Raw genomic sequence first — 17,756 nt, 5'->3', positions numbered from 1 at the left:
GTTCCCCCAAACGGTAAAAAAAAAATGGGAAGCAACAATAATTTAAAATAACCAGGGCAAAAGAGAACAGGAAGTCAGAGTCGTGTGCAAGTTGAAACGTGTATTTATTATAATATGGACTAAGAAAAAAAAAACAATACAAAACAACTCTCTCACAATGAGACAGCATACAAGCAAGATAAGGCAAACAATAAACACAAACTAAATAACTGAGAATAAAACTCAAGGTTCAACATTAACTGAAGTGCTAAACAATCCTCTCTCCACTGAGGAGGTTAACAAACAAACAAACACCAAACACTGTTCTAAACTCACAACACGATGCAAGTTGGTGTTCAACCCACAGGTTGAATAAAGTTGGTCTGCAATGTGGTCACAACTGGAAGGAAGAGAAGTGAACAGAACAAACACACACCTCACAACAACACTCAACAAACTATGAAAGAACAGTCTTCTTATCCTCCAGGTACTGAGTGTTAATCAGGCACACCTGTTTCCTTTCACGCATGCAGCCGAGACATGGCGGGGGAGGGGCCACCACCTGAGAGCGAGAAGAAAGAAACACACCCCAACCAAACACATGACCCTTAGGGTCGTAACAAGACCGGTCGCGAGACCACTTTTACGTGGTCTCGGTCTTGTCATGGCCTTGACGGTCTTTGGTCTTGGTCTTGTCTTGGTCTCGGACCTCTCGGTCTTGTCTAGGTCTCGCTGTCTCAGACCGACACAGTGGTCGGGGGATTTAGCAATACAATACTACAATATCCACGACGATATCCCCGACGGATTGAAGCGCGCGTCCGAGTGAAGACAGTGCGGTGCGCGAGCCGTATCCGCGCCACTGATCGCAGCGGCAACGAGCACTTTGATCACTTGATTTAAAAAACACATATCATGTACAGTTTTTGATATATTAATGTTTAGTAAAACACATATCAGTGACATGATGGGTTTTACCTTCATTCAGGAGATTTGGGGTAACTGCACAACTGACAGATGACTTTGAGCGCACCGCCAACTGTGTGTGTGTGTGTAAAAATTTCATAGCGACAAAACAACCAACTTTCGGATCCTGCACTTAAGCTTATAATTTCGTTTTTAAAAATAAAATTATGTATTTAAAAGTTGCTGAATGGATTCATTTCGAAATCAGCAGAGATAGGCAGGCAATGCAAAACAAAATCTTACAAGTTATTGCTTAGCTTCAACAACACTGGACCCTCTGGTCTTGGTAGTGTCTCGGTTTAGGCGGTCTTGACTACAAGTCTAGTGTGTGTATATATATATATATATATTAGTGCTGTCAGTTAAACGCATTATTAACGGCGTTAACGCAAACCCAATTTAACGGCGTTAATTTTTTTATCGCGCAATTCATTTAAAAAAAATTTTGGCCTAGCAAACTTTAGTCTTTTTCCGCATGCTTTTGCTACAGACACATTCATTTCAATGACTTGCGCGAGGACGTTTTGTTGCTTCGTCTATGTTTTGTTCCTGGCTATTGACCTGAAACAAAACAACAGGCACGCCGCACACACTTGTTTGGGCTTGCGAGCCGGCCAAATAGTAGGTTAACGTTACGTTTTGAGTGGATGACGAGCGCGAGACGCCGAAATGGATGCCAATAAGATTCTGAATGGAAAGTTTACTTTTAAAAAGTTGTGATCTGTTCACCAAAGTGATCTGTGTGTTTTGTCGTTGTGAACTGAGCTATCATCATCGCAGATTTGCAGCACGTCCAGTCTGAAGCTATGTTTACACGGAAACGATTTGAAGAGAAAACGCAAAAGTAGTGTTGTGTTATCACTTTTTATTCTGCGTTTAGACGACCGTTATGGGGGAATCCGTGTGCATATGGTGACTTCGATGTAGTATGCACTCCAGGCAGCTAGGTGGCGATGTGAAGCACTGCCACACAACAACACCAATATCTGAGTATATTTTGTACAACTGCTGAAAAGACTCGAGTACGTTTATCAGAGCCGCTAAGGCAACTTGAAGGTCCGACGTATGGAAATATTCAGACATGTTGGTTGTTACTTGCATGCCCGTGACGTAAACGCGTACGCGACGAGAGCCACTGTGAGTAGATTTGCGTTTTCACCCTTTAGACGGGAACGCGACGGTGGAGCGTTTTTAAGATTTCCACTCTGGAGGGTGGTTTCACTTTTTTGCGTTTTTAAGCTCCCAAAACGCCGTCGCCTTGTAAACGAAAGCCACATTGGATAAAATATTTTTACGTTTTCACCCGGAATCGTTCTCGTGTAAACAGGGCCTGAAATACCACTTGATGGCCAAGTACACACACACACACACACACACACACACAGCTGATGCGAATTCTCCGCCCCCTCGTCAATATCAGGACCTCGTCAGGATTTCTTTCACCCTTTTATTGATGGACACTGTTACATTGTGTGAGAGATTATTTGCTCCAAGCGAGAATGTTAGTGTGGAATTGAACACAGTATATGCCAATGTTGTTTTCAATAAAAAACATTTGCACAAAGCAAGCCGATCCACTTTTCCATGTTGATAAGAGCATTAAAATGAGAAAAAAATAATGGGACAAAAAGAAATCAAGAGACATTTAGAATAGATAAAAATGTGCAAATAATTGCGAGTTAACTATGAGATTAATCGCGATTTAAATATTTTAATCGTTTGACAGCACTAATAAATATACACATACACACAAGCCAATGCTACTAGGTGGCAGTATAGCACACAGGACAATTAGAATGAATTAGAGTTGACTATGTTAGATGTATCACTTTGTTTTTCCTTTTGTATTCAAAATATTGAAAAACTTGCTTACCATGTGAACAACTTTCTGAATTCATTTATTTTATTAGACTCATTACATGCAAAGTGAGATATTTCAAGCCTTTATTTGTTATAATTTGGATGATTATGGCTTACAGCTTATGAAAATCTTTTCACAATATTCTAATTTTGAATTTGGGGTTTTCATGAATGAAATAAATGAACTTTTGCACAATATTCTATATATTTTTCGAGTTTCACTTGTACACATATCTTCTGTGTAGATATAAATTCATATATTCAGGTATAAATACATTTGCAGTACTTCAAGAAAATACATTCTTGTCTTTGTTTAATAAAGCTTTTGAAACAGGCTTGGTATTTGCTGTTCTGAAATCAGAATAATCTACAACAATCCTGACCTATTCACAAACTGGACGATTAACTAGGCCCAATTTATACTTATGCGTCGACCTCCCGCCGTAGCTACGTCGTAGGCTGTGTGTAGCGCGCGTACCCTTCGGCGTACCCTGACGTGCACCTCTCCAAAAATGTAACAACGCGTCAATTCTACGCGTACCGCAAGCGCTGTGATTGGTCTGCTAGAACCGCTCCCCGGGTTTCACACGCTCCCTCTGCATGCGTCAAGGCGGACAACGACGCAGAAGTATGAATGAAAACCAACGCGTAGTCTATATCATATAGGCTCCGGCGTAGGTCCGACGCAGAAGTATAAATCAGCCTTTAGACTGGCACTGGTAGATTGAATGAATTATCCCTCCAGCTCTGGCACCCTGGATGGGTGTTTTCCCGAGTAAAAGCCTTGCATCTCTCTGAGAAATTGAATGGTATGGCAACATGTCTGAATTATTCTCTTTTTAATCATGTTCATTTTAATGCTCCTCACATTTAAATATTCAGGTGTAACAAATTGGAGAACGAATTCTGTGACATGACAACAATACTACCAGATGTACACACTGCAATGACGTTTAGAAGAACTGGTTACCAGGTGTATAAATTCTGAATGAAAATGTGATCACTGCTAGGTGCTAAATGACAGTAACTGAACCAGTCTTGCGAACAGTGCTAGTGGAAGTTGAGGGAATCATCAACTCTAAGCAACTCGGATAAGTTTCATCAGATGTTGCTGTCACGATGTTAGATTTTTCACACCATGGTTATTGTGGCCAAAATAATTCACGATATCGATATATCGCGATATCTATAGAAACCTTGGGGTAAAAAATGTCAAATCAGTCAAATTAATTTTTACTTTATTTAATTTTTATTTTTTGCATTTTTACTTCTTGCGTTCTTATATTTGAATGCACATTTTTGTGAAGTAAGACAAGCATGTGAAGTATATCTGGTTTCAAACTGGAGCGAAACACTGTCTGAATGTTTCCTGAAGAACTGAAAAGCTGTTGTTGAGCCGGTGCAAGTCATGCAGATTTGAACAAAACAAATCAAGTGCAAATACAAAAATACAAAAATAAGACGAGTAAAGAAAACAGGGTACTTAATAATCACCCTTTATTTAAACATATGAAAACAAAAACCCGCTGTTAACAGGTTAATGTCACATTTCCCATTCCATGACTAGTAAAATAATCGCAATTTACTCTCTGTAAAATAGCGTAATCCGCAGGGTGATGGACACGGAGATGGGTAAAAAGGTTGGTGGCTACACATTCTGCAGATTGGGCTTAAGGGGGTCGCACACCGGACGAGAAGCGCAGCTCCGCGCCGCGTCGCGTGTAGCACACCTGACGCGCACTTTCTCAGTTCATGGCCAGCAATATTGTTATGTTTAAGGACATTATGAAATTAAGATCATGTCTGTAGGCTACAATGTTATGATTGTACTGTACAATTAAATACAATCGTTGCTAAGTCTGCAGTCTGAACACTTTCCCTCAGTCAGAGCGCATCCGTTAACTGAATGATTTGAGAATCTCACCTGAAAATCCGAGCCATAGCTGGGCGTCGCGGACAGACGGCGAATGGTGCCGGTGGTGTGTGTAAAACTCCTAGAAAATAATGTGTTCGAATTTTAAAGAATTCTCTGCGCTTCTCGTCCGGTGTGCGACCCCCTTAAAAGTGCTGTTTTCTTTGAAGCCGAAGAACTCCCATACCAGAGTGGCTGCGCGGGCGCGCGCTGCGTCGTCTTCTCATTTGATATGTCAGCGGGTGCAATACTGCCACCTCAACTGGCGCTGGAGTATACGTGTCATGTTATCATTAAAGTCCTATTCATTTTAAACATTGTGGTTATCGCCAATACCGGTATATTGCCACACTCTAAATTAAAACGATGTCGATATTTCAAGCTTTGAATATCACGATAATCGTCAATACCGGTATATTGCGACACCCCTAGTTCCAGCAACGTTATGCTAACCTTAAGATAACATTCCAGCAACATTATACTAACGCTCCAGCAACGTTTTGCTAACATTCAAGCAACGTTTTGTTAACCTTAAGATAACGTTCCAGCAACATTATACTAACGCTCCAGCAACGTTTTGCTAACGTTCCAGCAACATTTTGTTAACCTTAAGATAACGTTCCAGCAACGTTATTCTAACCTTAAGATAACGGTCCAGCAACATTATACTAACGTTCCAGCAACATTATGCTAACGTTCCAGCAACGTTATTCTAACCTTAAGATAACGGTCCAGCAACATTATACTAACGTTCCAGCAACATTATGCTAACGTTCCAGCAACGTTATGCTAACCTTTAGATAACGTTCCAGCAACGTTTTGCTAACGTTCCAGCAACGTTATGCTAACCTTAAGATAACGTTCCAGCTACATTATACTAACGTTCCAGCAACGTTTTGCTAACGTTCCAGCAACATTTTGTTAACCTTAAGATAACGTTCCAGCAACGTTATGCTAACCTTAAGATAACGTTCCAGCAACATTATACTAACGTTCCAGCAACATTATGCTAACGTTCCAGCAACATTTTGTTAACCTTAAGATAACGTTCCAGCAACGTTATGCTAACCTTAAGATAACGTTCCAGCAACATTATACTAACGTTCCAGCAACATTATGCTAACGTTCCAGCAACGTTATGCTAACCTTTAGATAACGTTCCAGCAACGTTTTGCTAACGTTCCAGCAACGTTATGCTAACCTTAAGATAACGTTCCAGCTACATTATACTAACGTTCCAGCAACGTTTTGCTAACGTTCCAGCTACGTTATGCTAACCTTAAGATAACGTTCTAGCAACATTATGCTAACGTTCCAACAACATTTTGCTAACATTAAGATACCGTTCCAGCAACGTTAAGCAAACTGGACATTTCAACGTTTTTAGAACATTTCAAATCAACGTTCCCACAACCAAAATCGAACGTTAGGAAAACGTTCTCAGAACCTAAATTTGTTAGCTGGGGGTATTTCCAAGTCACAAATCGCTCGCCTTCAACTGGTCCAAAATGCTGCAGCAAGATTTATTCGCAATAGTCGTAAATATGATCACATCACTCCGATTCTAAGAGATCTTCACTGGCTGCCTACTCAGTATAGAATTGATTTTAAGATCCTTTTATTATTAATATTTGTATATATGTCTGCATAACCATGCTCCTATCTACAGAATTGCTGCATTCCTAGACCCCTTCCGGAAGCTCAAGATCAAGTGACCGTAACCTCCATCTGGACAAGAAATTGAATGCGTAAAATATGCATTGAATTGGAGGAATAACCTATGTTAGTGGATAATTTTGTAGTTTTTTTTCCCTGCTCATCTGAACACACGCAAATGCTGCAAGTCAGAACCAATCAATAACAGAGAGCGTTCACACAATGCATTCAAACAGCGCTGCATTTTCAAAAAGTATCATAAGAAACCATTGATGGTTTTTGGGAAACGCACAGAACAATGCTTAAAAGAAATTTCACAATAAACAAATTGAAATTGAAGCCTACATATTTTGTACAATTAAATTGTTTTAAGTTGAATGTTAAAAGTTCATACTGATGTTCTATTCTGTAGCTAGTTTTATAATTAATCATACACTGTCAGAATAAAAAGGTTGCATTTTATGGGTGCAACAGCCTGTCACTGGCAGCCCCATATGAACATGAACATTACAGTGACCATAGTTCAATTACACCTATAATATTTTGTAGATTTCCATGGTTACCACTACAAGTAAACATTTTAACCATGTGTAAACAAAAATATAATCTAATAAATTCCAATTAAGGCGTATTGGATGTTAAAATGCCTTTCAAATATAATGTTAAGTGGGTATCATTAACCATTTTACTCTTAGTAATTCTTAATTTAAGAAATTGTACATTTTAAAAGTTCAGTTTAGAGGTATCGTATCGGTATCGGCAATACTGTCCTTGAAAGCATTGTTATCGTAGCGAAAAATAAGTGGTGTCGCCCATCCCTAGCCTTTGGCATAACCACATACTCAGCAGGTCTTAATTGGTTCCACTGTATTCTTTCATCCGTACTGCAAGGAAACCCACCCTCATCCGGAATGCAGAATCCCTGACAACATCCAGAAGAATGAGCTTCCATGAGCAGTTAAAAAATAACTTTCCTTTTCCTTTAACCCTCCCTTGACTGGCTTATGCTACTCTAAGCAATGCCTGAACTTTGTATTTTGAGCACTTCCTGCGTTGTTTTTGCCACTTCATGATGACTCACTTGCTTTAGTCCTCATTCATAAGTCGCTTTGGACAAAGGTGTCTGCTAAATGACTAAAAAGGTAAATGTACAAAAAATGTAAGGAAATGAAAAAAATCTTTGAAAACCCAGTTGTACCGGAATGTACCCGTTTATGGGAAATTGTCACATCTATCTTGTTTATCTCCTGCAGTTACGCAGGGAAGGAGGAAAAAGTACCATCTTCTGTTTTAAAATGCTGTATTGTATGCGTTATGAAACTGCTCTGAAGCACAGGTTGAAGATCCAAAGGCAGCTTTTATTTAGGGTAATCTACAGTCATAATCCATGAACAGGCACAATGCAGACAAACAAAACATTAACCCTCTGGGGTTTGAGGTGTTTTCTGGGCCCTGGAAGTGTTCTAACATGCCCTGACATTTGTGCTTATTTCTGTTACATGTAACATTTTCATGGCTAAATTCTGAATATGCTGTAGCTATTCATCACAAACTCTGCTACAATAATATGTGAGCAGCATGTATGTAAAAGTTTGTAGTTTTGAGAAAATTACATTTATGGGTGGTTTGTAAAATGTATATGTCACTGAAATAAGGCCATAAAACCCATACTGATTATTTGTTCAAGATTTTGAAAACTGAATCACGATTTATCAGTGGTGGACAGTAACGAAGTAAATTTAATTCGTTACTGTACTTAAGTGGCTTTTTTGCGTATCTGTACTTTACTCAAGTATTTAAATTTTGGGAGACTTTTACTTTAACTCCACTACATTTCAAAGTCAAATATCTTACTTTTTACTCTACTACATTTTCAAAATCAGTCGTTCCTTTTTATTTATGAGTGGATAAAAACGTAACTGGTCAAACGAGCCACCAATCATAGTACAGCGCGCGCGCTTTGTTTTGAACTTGCCTTGGCGGTATCTACTAAGCGCGAACCAGAGCCGTTAAATATGAGAGTTGCAAACATAGATGGTTGTGACAGTGATCTCGCCGCCGCGCGGTCACGTTATTCGTGTAGCTCTCAATACTTCCAAACAAATCGCGTTGACAATGATTTTAAGCGGGACAGAGAGCAGCAGCTATTATTGCAGCAATTATCGGTAAGTATTGACGCATAATGTACATACATTGCTTATGTTGCCACTAAAATGACTTGCATATAATAGCTTTTTTTTCTGGGGAGTAGCCTAGCAGAAACACTGCATTAATACGTTTTTGTGTTTAATTTTGGAGGGAAATTGGCTGCTCCCATAACATAGAATATATATATATATATATATGTATGTGTGTGTGTGTGCGCGCGCGCGTGTGTGTGAATATATGTGTGTGTGTGTGTATATATATATATATTTAATGGCGTTGTGTAGGTTTATGTGAATGTATCATAACATTAAGATGTTAATAATTATGACCATAGGCGCTGGAGAAAAATATATACAGTAAATACTGTAAATGTTTTATACCTTATGGGAACAGTCCCTTTCCCTCCAGAATTAAACACACAAAAAATTTATTCAATTCAAATATATGCAAGAGTCTTGTGACAAATTATAATAGGACTTTATAGCCATCAAAAAATCAAAGTACTTGGATACTTAAGTACATTTGAAGTCAAATACTTTTGTACTTTTACTCAAGTGCATGTTTAAAGGCAGCACTTCTACTTTTACTTGAGTAATATTTTACCTTGAGTATCTTTACTTTTCAGTTACCTTGAGTATCAGTATCTTTCCACCACTGCGATTTATTTACAACACAACATAATCCAAAGATTGAAGGACAAAAATGCACATCATTGAACACACTGATCTAAAGACAGAGACTTGAACAGTCACACACCTTTGTGCCATTCCTGAAACAGTTCCTGTTCAACATACCTGTCATTTCCAAGGCGTTTGCTTTTTCATTTTACCATGTTTCATGTACTGTCTGCAGGACTCATCAGTGGCATCTGGTCCCTGGAAAAAAACAACTGTGAACATGCTGATATCAGGAGAAACTAGGGCTGGGCAATTTGGGGAAGATAATCTAATTGTGATTTTTTAAATTCACAAAAATATATATAAAGAACACCAGGTTTGTTGTTCCTTGTAGGCATTTACTTGTAGGGCTGCATAAAACAATAATAATCATTTTTACTTTACCCAACGATTCCACCTATCGGGAAGTAGGATTGTGGCAAGCGCTGATTAATTCTGACATGCAGTTCTCGTGGAAGCTAAAGCAAAGCGGAACTGTGCGATCTCTACGTCACCTTACAATCAGTGAACCTCTCTCCAAAGTCCACTCCAGCTCCCAAGATGGCCAACAGACAGAGCAAAGCTCGCATGGCTCAGAATTCGCCTCACTCGACACCACCGCTTTCCTCCCGCACAAGATCCCTCTCGCTCTGAGCAAGGGGCCGCAGCAACAGGCCTTCATCGAGCTTGGGCCGGGCCCCAGATTCCTCCGCTGAAAGACCTCACCGCTGCAGCGCCATATGCAGCCGGCTCCCCTCAGCCTTTTCCTCCCGCTGTTTCTTACCCTTTTCCTTTTCAGCAGCCTCCAGCTCCCGTTGCAGGCGCTAGCGCGAGGCTGCCTCCACTTGCAGCACAAGCCCATGTATCATCATCCTTCTTTTCCTTCTCATGCTCCAGCCAATGTTCCCTTCCAAGCCCCAGATAAGAGGCAGATTCAAGCGTGAGGCTGCCTCCGCCGACAATCGCAGCCCAAGCTTCTGTCTCTTTCAGCTCTCTCCTGCAAACCAAATCACAATACTCTCTCTACACAACAACACAGATAGGTCACCTCGGAGCCACCGTCAGTGGGTCACAACATCCGAGGACAGATCCTGGCAGGTGCGGATGTAGACCTATCATCTCAACTCTTTCTGCTCCCCAATTCTGTATCAGACCACCAAATAGACTGAGGGGATTTTTCAGTCACTTTATAAAACCCAAACCCACATTCATCTCACATACTTTCGAGAGATGAATGAAAAAAAATGGAAAGGAAAAAAGATCTAAGAAAAAATCGCTAGGATAATCCTCATCTCATCTACCCTCCTAGTTACTCCAAATTGTTCCAAACACGAACTCCTATCCCTGCTCGGCCACTTAAACTTCTCAATGCGCATCATTACGCAAGGCCGTCCTTTAATTTCCAGACAACAAACCAGACAACCCTACACTAGACATTCTCACAAAATGTATTCATACCAGCCCCTCAATACTGCCCGCACACTCTACACTATGTTTATTAGGTTTTTAGGTTTTCTTAGATGCTCGTAAATCGCTATCACCTTCAGATTAGACCCAAAAGTCTACCCCACAATCTCAGACCTATCAGTACTTGATAGCGATACAATCTCATACTTGATAAAACAAAGCAAAACAGACCAAGCTAAAAAAGGCCATTTTATCTATATTTTCAATATCTCATCTCCAATCCAACCATACTAAACTGTCCTTGCGTACCTCCAACTTAGATACTCTCAGGCCACATCTCCTTTCAAACCTCTTTTCATAGATGACTCCAACAAACCTGATACACGCTTTTAGTTCCAAAAACACCTCAAATCCGTCCTTCAGCAATCAGAAATCTCAGCGCATATTTTTTCCAGTTACTCTTTCCGCATCGGGGCATCAACTTCAGCAGCCCGAAAAGGCCTCTCCCAGCAGAAGATCCAAGCTCTCGGAAGATGGTCTTCAGACGCTTTCCAAAGCTACATCAGGACCAACCGGTTCCACATCAAAAAAGACCATCAAACCTAATCGACTAAATTAAAAGAAAAATGTTTAAAAAAATGTTTAGGTTAGGGTTGCAAGGCTGATGTGTTGCACTGCGTGAGCCAAATGGTGGTAGACCAGATACTGACTGGTTTTCGGACATATGTACTCGTCACTGCCCTGAAGCGCGAAAATCAGCCTTATAAATTTCAACCGACCGCTGGCCCGTCTCAGTCTTCATCGAGCAAGGATACTTGAGTATTGCATTTAATTTACCCCAGCTAAATCAGATACGTAATTATTCAAACACAACCTACAACTTGTCTAATGTGATATATTTATTAGTTTTATTTGTTCTATATAACTGAAGGGACAGAATAATGTTAATTCATGGAGTTTGCGATCTTGTGTAAATTACAGTAGCCTACCAGTGTATGCTAACGTTAGCTATAGCCTATTTCTTTTAGTATTCAGTTATCTTTTAATCCTTACCATAGGAAAAGTGTTGAAAATCTTTTGGTCAGGTATGACAAATATTTTAACTTCATGCCAAAAGTCATAAGCCATAATGAAGCAAAAATTACTTTAATGATGAATTAACAGCACTCCTTGAACAAACATCGACTTATGTAACTTACTTGCTGCACGCTAATGTCTTTTCCTTTTTCCTTGCTCGCACACCTGTTTATCTTTGATTTGTCTGCTATTTATGCTATCATGTCTGCTCATGGTAGTACTCCCTGTTTAGTCCTGTCATGTGAAGCTCCGATTTTCTTTGTTCTCTGACAAGTTTACCTGTGCCTGTTGATTTAATGTTCTGATCTACCTTTGTTTTTTATGTTTTATTTATTATACTTAAAATAAATTTGTGTATTCGTATATTTTTTTATTTCTTTCACAATGTATGACTTTTGAAAATGCAATATGATTACCAAATGCAGTTTTAATAAAGTTGAATTAGCTAGGGTGACCATATTTTAGTTTTCAGAAAAGAGGACGGGGGGCGTGGTTAGGGGGTGAATGCACCAAAAAATATTTGATCAAACAAATGCCTTCACAACCTTGCAACTATGTTATTGTACTTTAACACATAAAGTAATATATCCTTTCCATTCCAGGTTTGGCCCGCAACAATAGAATAATATATAAATAAATAAAATAGTTTAGCTTTTAACACCTTTTTCATGACACTGTTTCTTTTCATGGCCAATCCTCCTGATGTTCTCTTCTATACTTTCCATATGTGGGCTTCTAGGTCGCTATATAGTACCTTTATTTGACACTGGCACGTACGTGACACCTTTGCAGGTCATGCATGCTGCTTTACACGAAACGAAAACACAGGAATTGTCTCTGTAAATTAAGGAGCCCCTAAAGGGACGTGGTGGTGGGAAAAAAAATTAGGATGGGAGAAATTTTTTTTTTCAAATCTTTTGCGTTCCCACGCAAAACCTGTTGTGAGCTCGGACAGACACTTCCTGTTTAATGTCCCGCTGGCAGTGCTTCAGAGCTCCGTACGTTAATGGAGCGCTGTCCAGTCTGAGGAGCAGGAGGCGGGAGAAAACCACGATCTCCGATATTTTGAATTGCAGTACCTATTTCGACCACTAGCTGTCATTCTTACAGACTGCACCTTTAAGTCTTCACGGTTACTTCTGTGGTTTAGTGATTTTACAACAGCTAAATATCAAAATATTAAATATCAATGCTGAAGTCTGAAATCTTAAAGTGAAGACAAAAGCTGGTTTTTCCAGTAATTTCCAGGGTGGGTTTTAGGCATTGCTGCTTAAAAGACTCTCGCTTCACATTCGAACACATAAAGCCTGATTAACGACTGCAAACTGGTATGTATCCCTCTTTTACTTTCCTGAGTTAACGATCTTCTAATCATTAATTCATACTAAATATATGTATAGTTACATTTAACTTAAATTGCCTGCAGGTTAATAAGATGATAAGATGAAACGTTATCAATCAAATGTGCTCATTATGATTTCCAGTGACAATGCATGCATGTGCTTTTCTTCTGCTGAGCTTTGCTGTGGCTCTTGGTCATGCATCAGACTGCCGCTGTGTTGTCTCCCCACACTAGGACAGCCTCTCAACTCCCTCAGAAAGTATTTCAGGGCCAGAAATACGTATTCCATCAACTTGAGACAATTGATTTGCCAATCAAGATGATGCCTACCCAGATCCCCTGGGCTGGACGACCACTTAAGACTGCTACCCAGCCCGACAGGGAGGCGTCTGTCGTTAGCATTCTGCGACAACAAGACGCACCTAGAGTGGGACCCAAGGTGAGGAACCGGGGTCTGAACCACGTAGAAAGGGAACGAAGCCACAGCGCGTAACCCTTACCATAAACATGGATTTTTGAAAGTACACGAAGCGTTCAGCGCGTGACTTACCATAAACATGGATTTTTAGAAAGGACACGAAGCACTCAGCGCATGCTCTTGCCTTTATTTGCCCTTGGGGATTGTATAGTTATTTGAGACACAACTGAAGTGGTCTCATGTGCAAAAGGCCCAGAGGGATCCCTGTGAACGCAGCTGCCATGAGACCTATGTAATGTCCTGACCTAGCCAGATGCTGCTTTAGGGTGTTTAAAATGGTCTTGACACAAGCGGGGGACAGTTGTGCCCTGATGGTGACAGAGTCCCATTTAACCCCCAAGCACGTTACCCTCTGGGGAGGAGAGTGAACGCTTTTCTTGGCGTTGCAACTCAGCCCCATATATGTCGAAGCACAAGCTCTTGAGACTGGGCCAGTATCAGCCAATAGTCTATGTAACATGGCTAGGTCGAATGGAAGGACCCGGAATTGGTAAGCTTCGCCCCCAAAAGCAAACATCAGGAACTTCCAGTGTTGTGGCAATATTTCTATATGAAAATATGCGTCTTTTAAGATCAACCGTGAAGATCCAAACGCGGTGTTGAATTTACAACACGATCTCCTTGATATAGCACCTTGAACTTGAGCGTTCTAACGGAACGGTTCAAGCCTAAAAGATCTAAAAACGGACGCAGTCCTCCATTTTTTTGTGACAGCAGATGCGCCTATTCCTGTTTCACGGTAGTGGGAACCACACCGTTAAAACGAGGGCGGCAACATTCCTTTTTACTGTCTTTAGGACACAAAAAGAGATACCCGGCAGTAGCTTTTACGCTGCCAAAGTCTCTTTAATACTTCCTGTTAGGGAAATGTTGAATGTAATTTGTCCTGGGCGATAACAGGAAACAAAAGAACATTCAACATTTCGCTGGAAACCGCTGCCCCCTGAATCACCAGAGGTGGCAACGATGTTACAGTGGTTTCGAAAGGGCTGCTGAGTGCGACGAGCCGGTCACCAGTCTTTTTACGAGGGGGAACGCAACTTGCCATACTCTGCTTTGAGCCCCCCTTTTTCTTTTTCTTTTTAAATCAGATCAGCCTGATATGCCTGCATCACTGCCATAGTAGCCAGTCTGACCCCCACCAGCGTGGATGTTATACACGACTTGGTGGGGAGTGCTGACTCCTTAAATAATATGAGCCCCAGAGAAGAGAGAGACCGCAAGCGTCTCATCTGACTGGCGCATCGTAAACCACATGCCCCTGCACCCACAATAGTCTAATAGATTGACGTCGAGGGCACAAAGATGCACGAAGAATAAGGTTTGCCCCATGCACGAGTTAACGTCATGGAGATCCTCAAGGAGGGCAGTTTAGCTGTAATCTGGCCACAGCACGGGACACCACCTCGAGTAACCTCTCACACGCTTTATCATAACGAGAGAAGTGCTCGGAGGCGGTACGCCCAAAGTCCATCATTTTAGATGGATTTTTCAATATTTAATTCCTCAGAATTAAATGTGACCAAAGAATAGCCAGACAATATATTAATACAAACATCTGATATATTGCATTGAATATCTGATTTCTCATATATTATCATTTAATTCATCAGCAACAAAAACAGCCAAATATCAATCAGACAAGCAAACACGGTCTGAATGACAGGCTGTAAAAATCTTTCATAAGATCAGCCTAGTATGCCTGTAACACAGCCATGGTGTACAGCGCAGTACCAGCCTGACCCGCTGAAAATGCATGTGATAATGCGATCCCAGGGGAGAGAAAGCCCCTCTACGATCTGAGGCAGCATCATATAATCGCGTGCCTTTGCACCCGCGATAGTCGAATTGGTCGACGTCGAGGGCACAAAAACACGTCATGTGTGTATATATATATACACTCACCGGCCACTTTATTAGGTACCCCATGCTAGTAACGGGTTGGACCCCCTTTTGCCTTCAGAACTGCCTCAATTCTTCGTGGCATAGATTCAACAAGGTGCTGGAAGCATTCCTCAGGGAGTTTGGTCCATATTGACATGATGGCATCACACAGTTGCCGCAGATTTGTCGGCTGCACATCCATGATGCGAATCTCCCGTTCCACCACATCCCAAAGATGCTCTATTGGGTTGAGATCTGGTGACTGTGGAGGCCATTTTAGTACAGTGAACTCATTGTCATGTTCAAGAAACCAATTTGAAATGATTAGAGCTTTGTGACATGGTGGAAGTAGCCATCAGAGGATGGGTACATGGTGGCCATAAAGGGATGGACATGGTCAGAAACAATGCTCAGGTAGGCCGTGGCATTTAAACGATGCCCAATTGGCACTAAGTGGGCCTAAAGTGTGCCAGGAAAACATCCCCCACACCATTACACCACCACCACCAGCCTGCACAGTGGTAACAAGGCATGATGGTTCCATGTTCTCATTCTGTTTACGCCAAATTCTGACTCTAACATCTGAATGTCTCAACAGAAATCGAGACTCATCAGACCAGGCAACATTTTTCCAGTCTTCAACTGTTCAATTTTGGTGAGCTCTTGCAAATTGTAGCCTCTTTTTCCTATTTGTAGTGGAGATGAGTGGTACCCGGTGGAGTCTTCTGCTGTTGTAGCCCATCCGCCTCAAGGTTGTGCGTGTTGTGGCTTCACAAAGGCTTTGCTGCATACCTCGGTTGTAACGAGTGGTTATTTCAGTCACTGTTGCCCTTCTATCAGCTCGAACCAGTCTGGCCATTCTCCTCTGACCTCTGGCATCAACAAGGCATTTCCGCCCACAGAACTGCCGCTCACTGGATGTTTTTTCTTTTTCGGACCATTCTCTGTAAACCCTAGAGATGGTTGTGCGTGAAAATCCCAGTAGATTAGCAGTTTCTGAAATACTCAGACCAGCCCTTCTGGCACCAACAATCATGCCACGTTCAAAGTCACTCAAATCAACTTTCTTCCCCATACTGATGCTCGGTTTGAACTGCAGGAGATTGTCTTGACCATGTCTACATGCCTAAATGATTGGCTGCTTAGAAATTAAGTGTTAACGAGCAGTTGGACAGGTGTACCTAATAAAGTGGCCGGTGAGTGTATATATATATATATATAGGGCCTGAATTTCGTTTTGGAAAATGGGGGGGAAATCCCCCCTTAGATGATTCTCATGGGGGGGATTTTTTTTGTTTGAGGGGGAGAAAGGGGGTGGGCATTTTTTCCAAACAAAATTCTTACATTTATCTTGCCTAAATGTTTGCGCTCATTGCATTTTTACAATAGGGTAATAGTGTTGTTAAGAATTTACATATCACAAGGAAGCTTGATTTAAATTGTTTAATTAAATTGAAAAAAGTAGCACAAATAAATACAATGGAATAAAGATACAAATAAAGATAATTAAAGAGAAAAGTTTTCAGTGGGTCTAACACTAGTTAATTCATATACAGAAACTGAATAAAGTAATCAAATGGAAAATAACACTGGGTAGTATTTTAGTCCTGAATAAATTAAATACATAGGCTATTAATCCTGATTCCTTTAACTTAAAGCTATCTTTTGTTGTTTTGCAAACAAAATTAATGACAGACACATATGGCTGCCGTCACTTTAAGAGCTAGTGCACGGATCCTGTGTTCATTATACTGGCATGCGTTTCATGCTTATTAAAGACAAAACCGACTATGTTTAGAGTATAGCCTACTCACAAAGACCGAAATTGACAATTTTGCATGTTAAAGCAATATAATCCGCGAAAAATAGTTACTAGCCAGCTGTTTTTGAGGCGGATTTTCTATGAATGCGCGCATAGAAAATAATCTCAGAGAGCGCGCGAGCACTGATTAGTTTAAAATCGCTTGAATGTTTAAACTGGTAAGACTTAAAAAGACTTCAGTCACGATGCACTGCTGGCCCGATTGTGCAAGTGAATATTCCGTCATGTCCCGACCTTACAGTCTATGGTCCCGACTCCAAAACGCGAGTGTGTATTATCGCCGCAGCGCTTGATGCTTGCCTTGCACAACACATTATGAGAAGAGATAGAAGAGCGTGCGGCACCGCTGAACATCACGCTGTTTGTGAAATTGCGTCTAGAAGATAGTTGTTAAAATAATGATTTGATTTTATTATCTGTGTGGATTACGATTGCGGGAATTTCCCACATTATAAATGGGAGACCTGCGGGAATGATTAGATTTATGCGCAATACCCGCAATCCCGTGCCGAAATTCGAGCCCTGATAAATATATCAATCTTTATTTATAAGCTTTGAGTGTTTTATGG

The 17,756-nt window shown here is 40.8% G+C and overlaps 1 protein-coding gene across 1 annotated transcript in view; it reads left to right on the top strand.

Moving 5' to 3' along the window:
* Positions 1-17,756, top strand: part of LOC130070367 (gastrula zinc finger protein XlCGF57.1-like) — a 63,058-nt gene that overhangs the window by 14,117 nt on the left and 31,185 nt on the right. The window lies entirely within an intron of this gene.

The sequence above is a fragment of the Rhinichthys klamathensis genome, unplaced genomic scaffold, assembly GCF_029890125.1.
Source record: "Rhinichthys klamathensis goyatoka isolate OS25496 unplaced genomic scaffold, OSU_Roscu_1.1 h1tg000018l_1, whole genome shotgun sequence".
Classification (NCBI taxonomy): domain Eukaryota; kingdom Metazoa; phylum Chordata; class Actinopteri; order Cypriniformes; family Leuciscidae; genus Rhinichthys; species Rhinichthys klamathensis.
The sequence above is the reverse complement of the archived record's forward strand: the minus strand, read 5'-3'. Positions and strand labels throughout refer to the sequence as shown.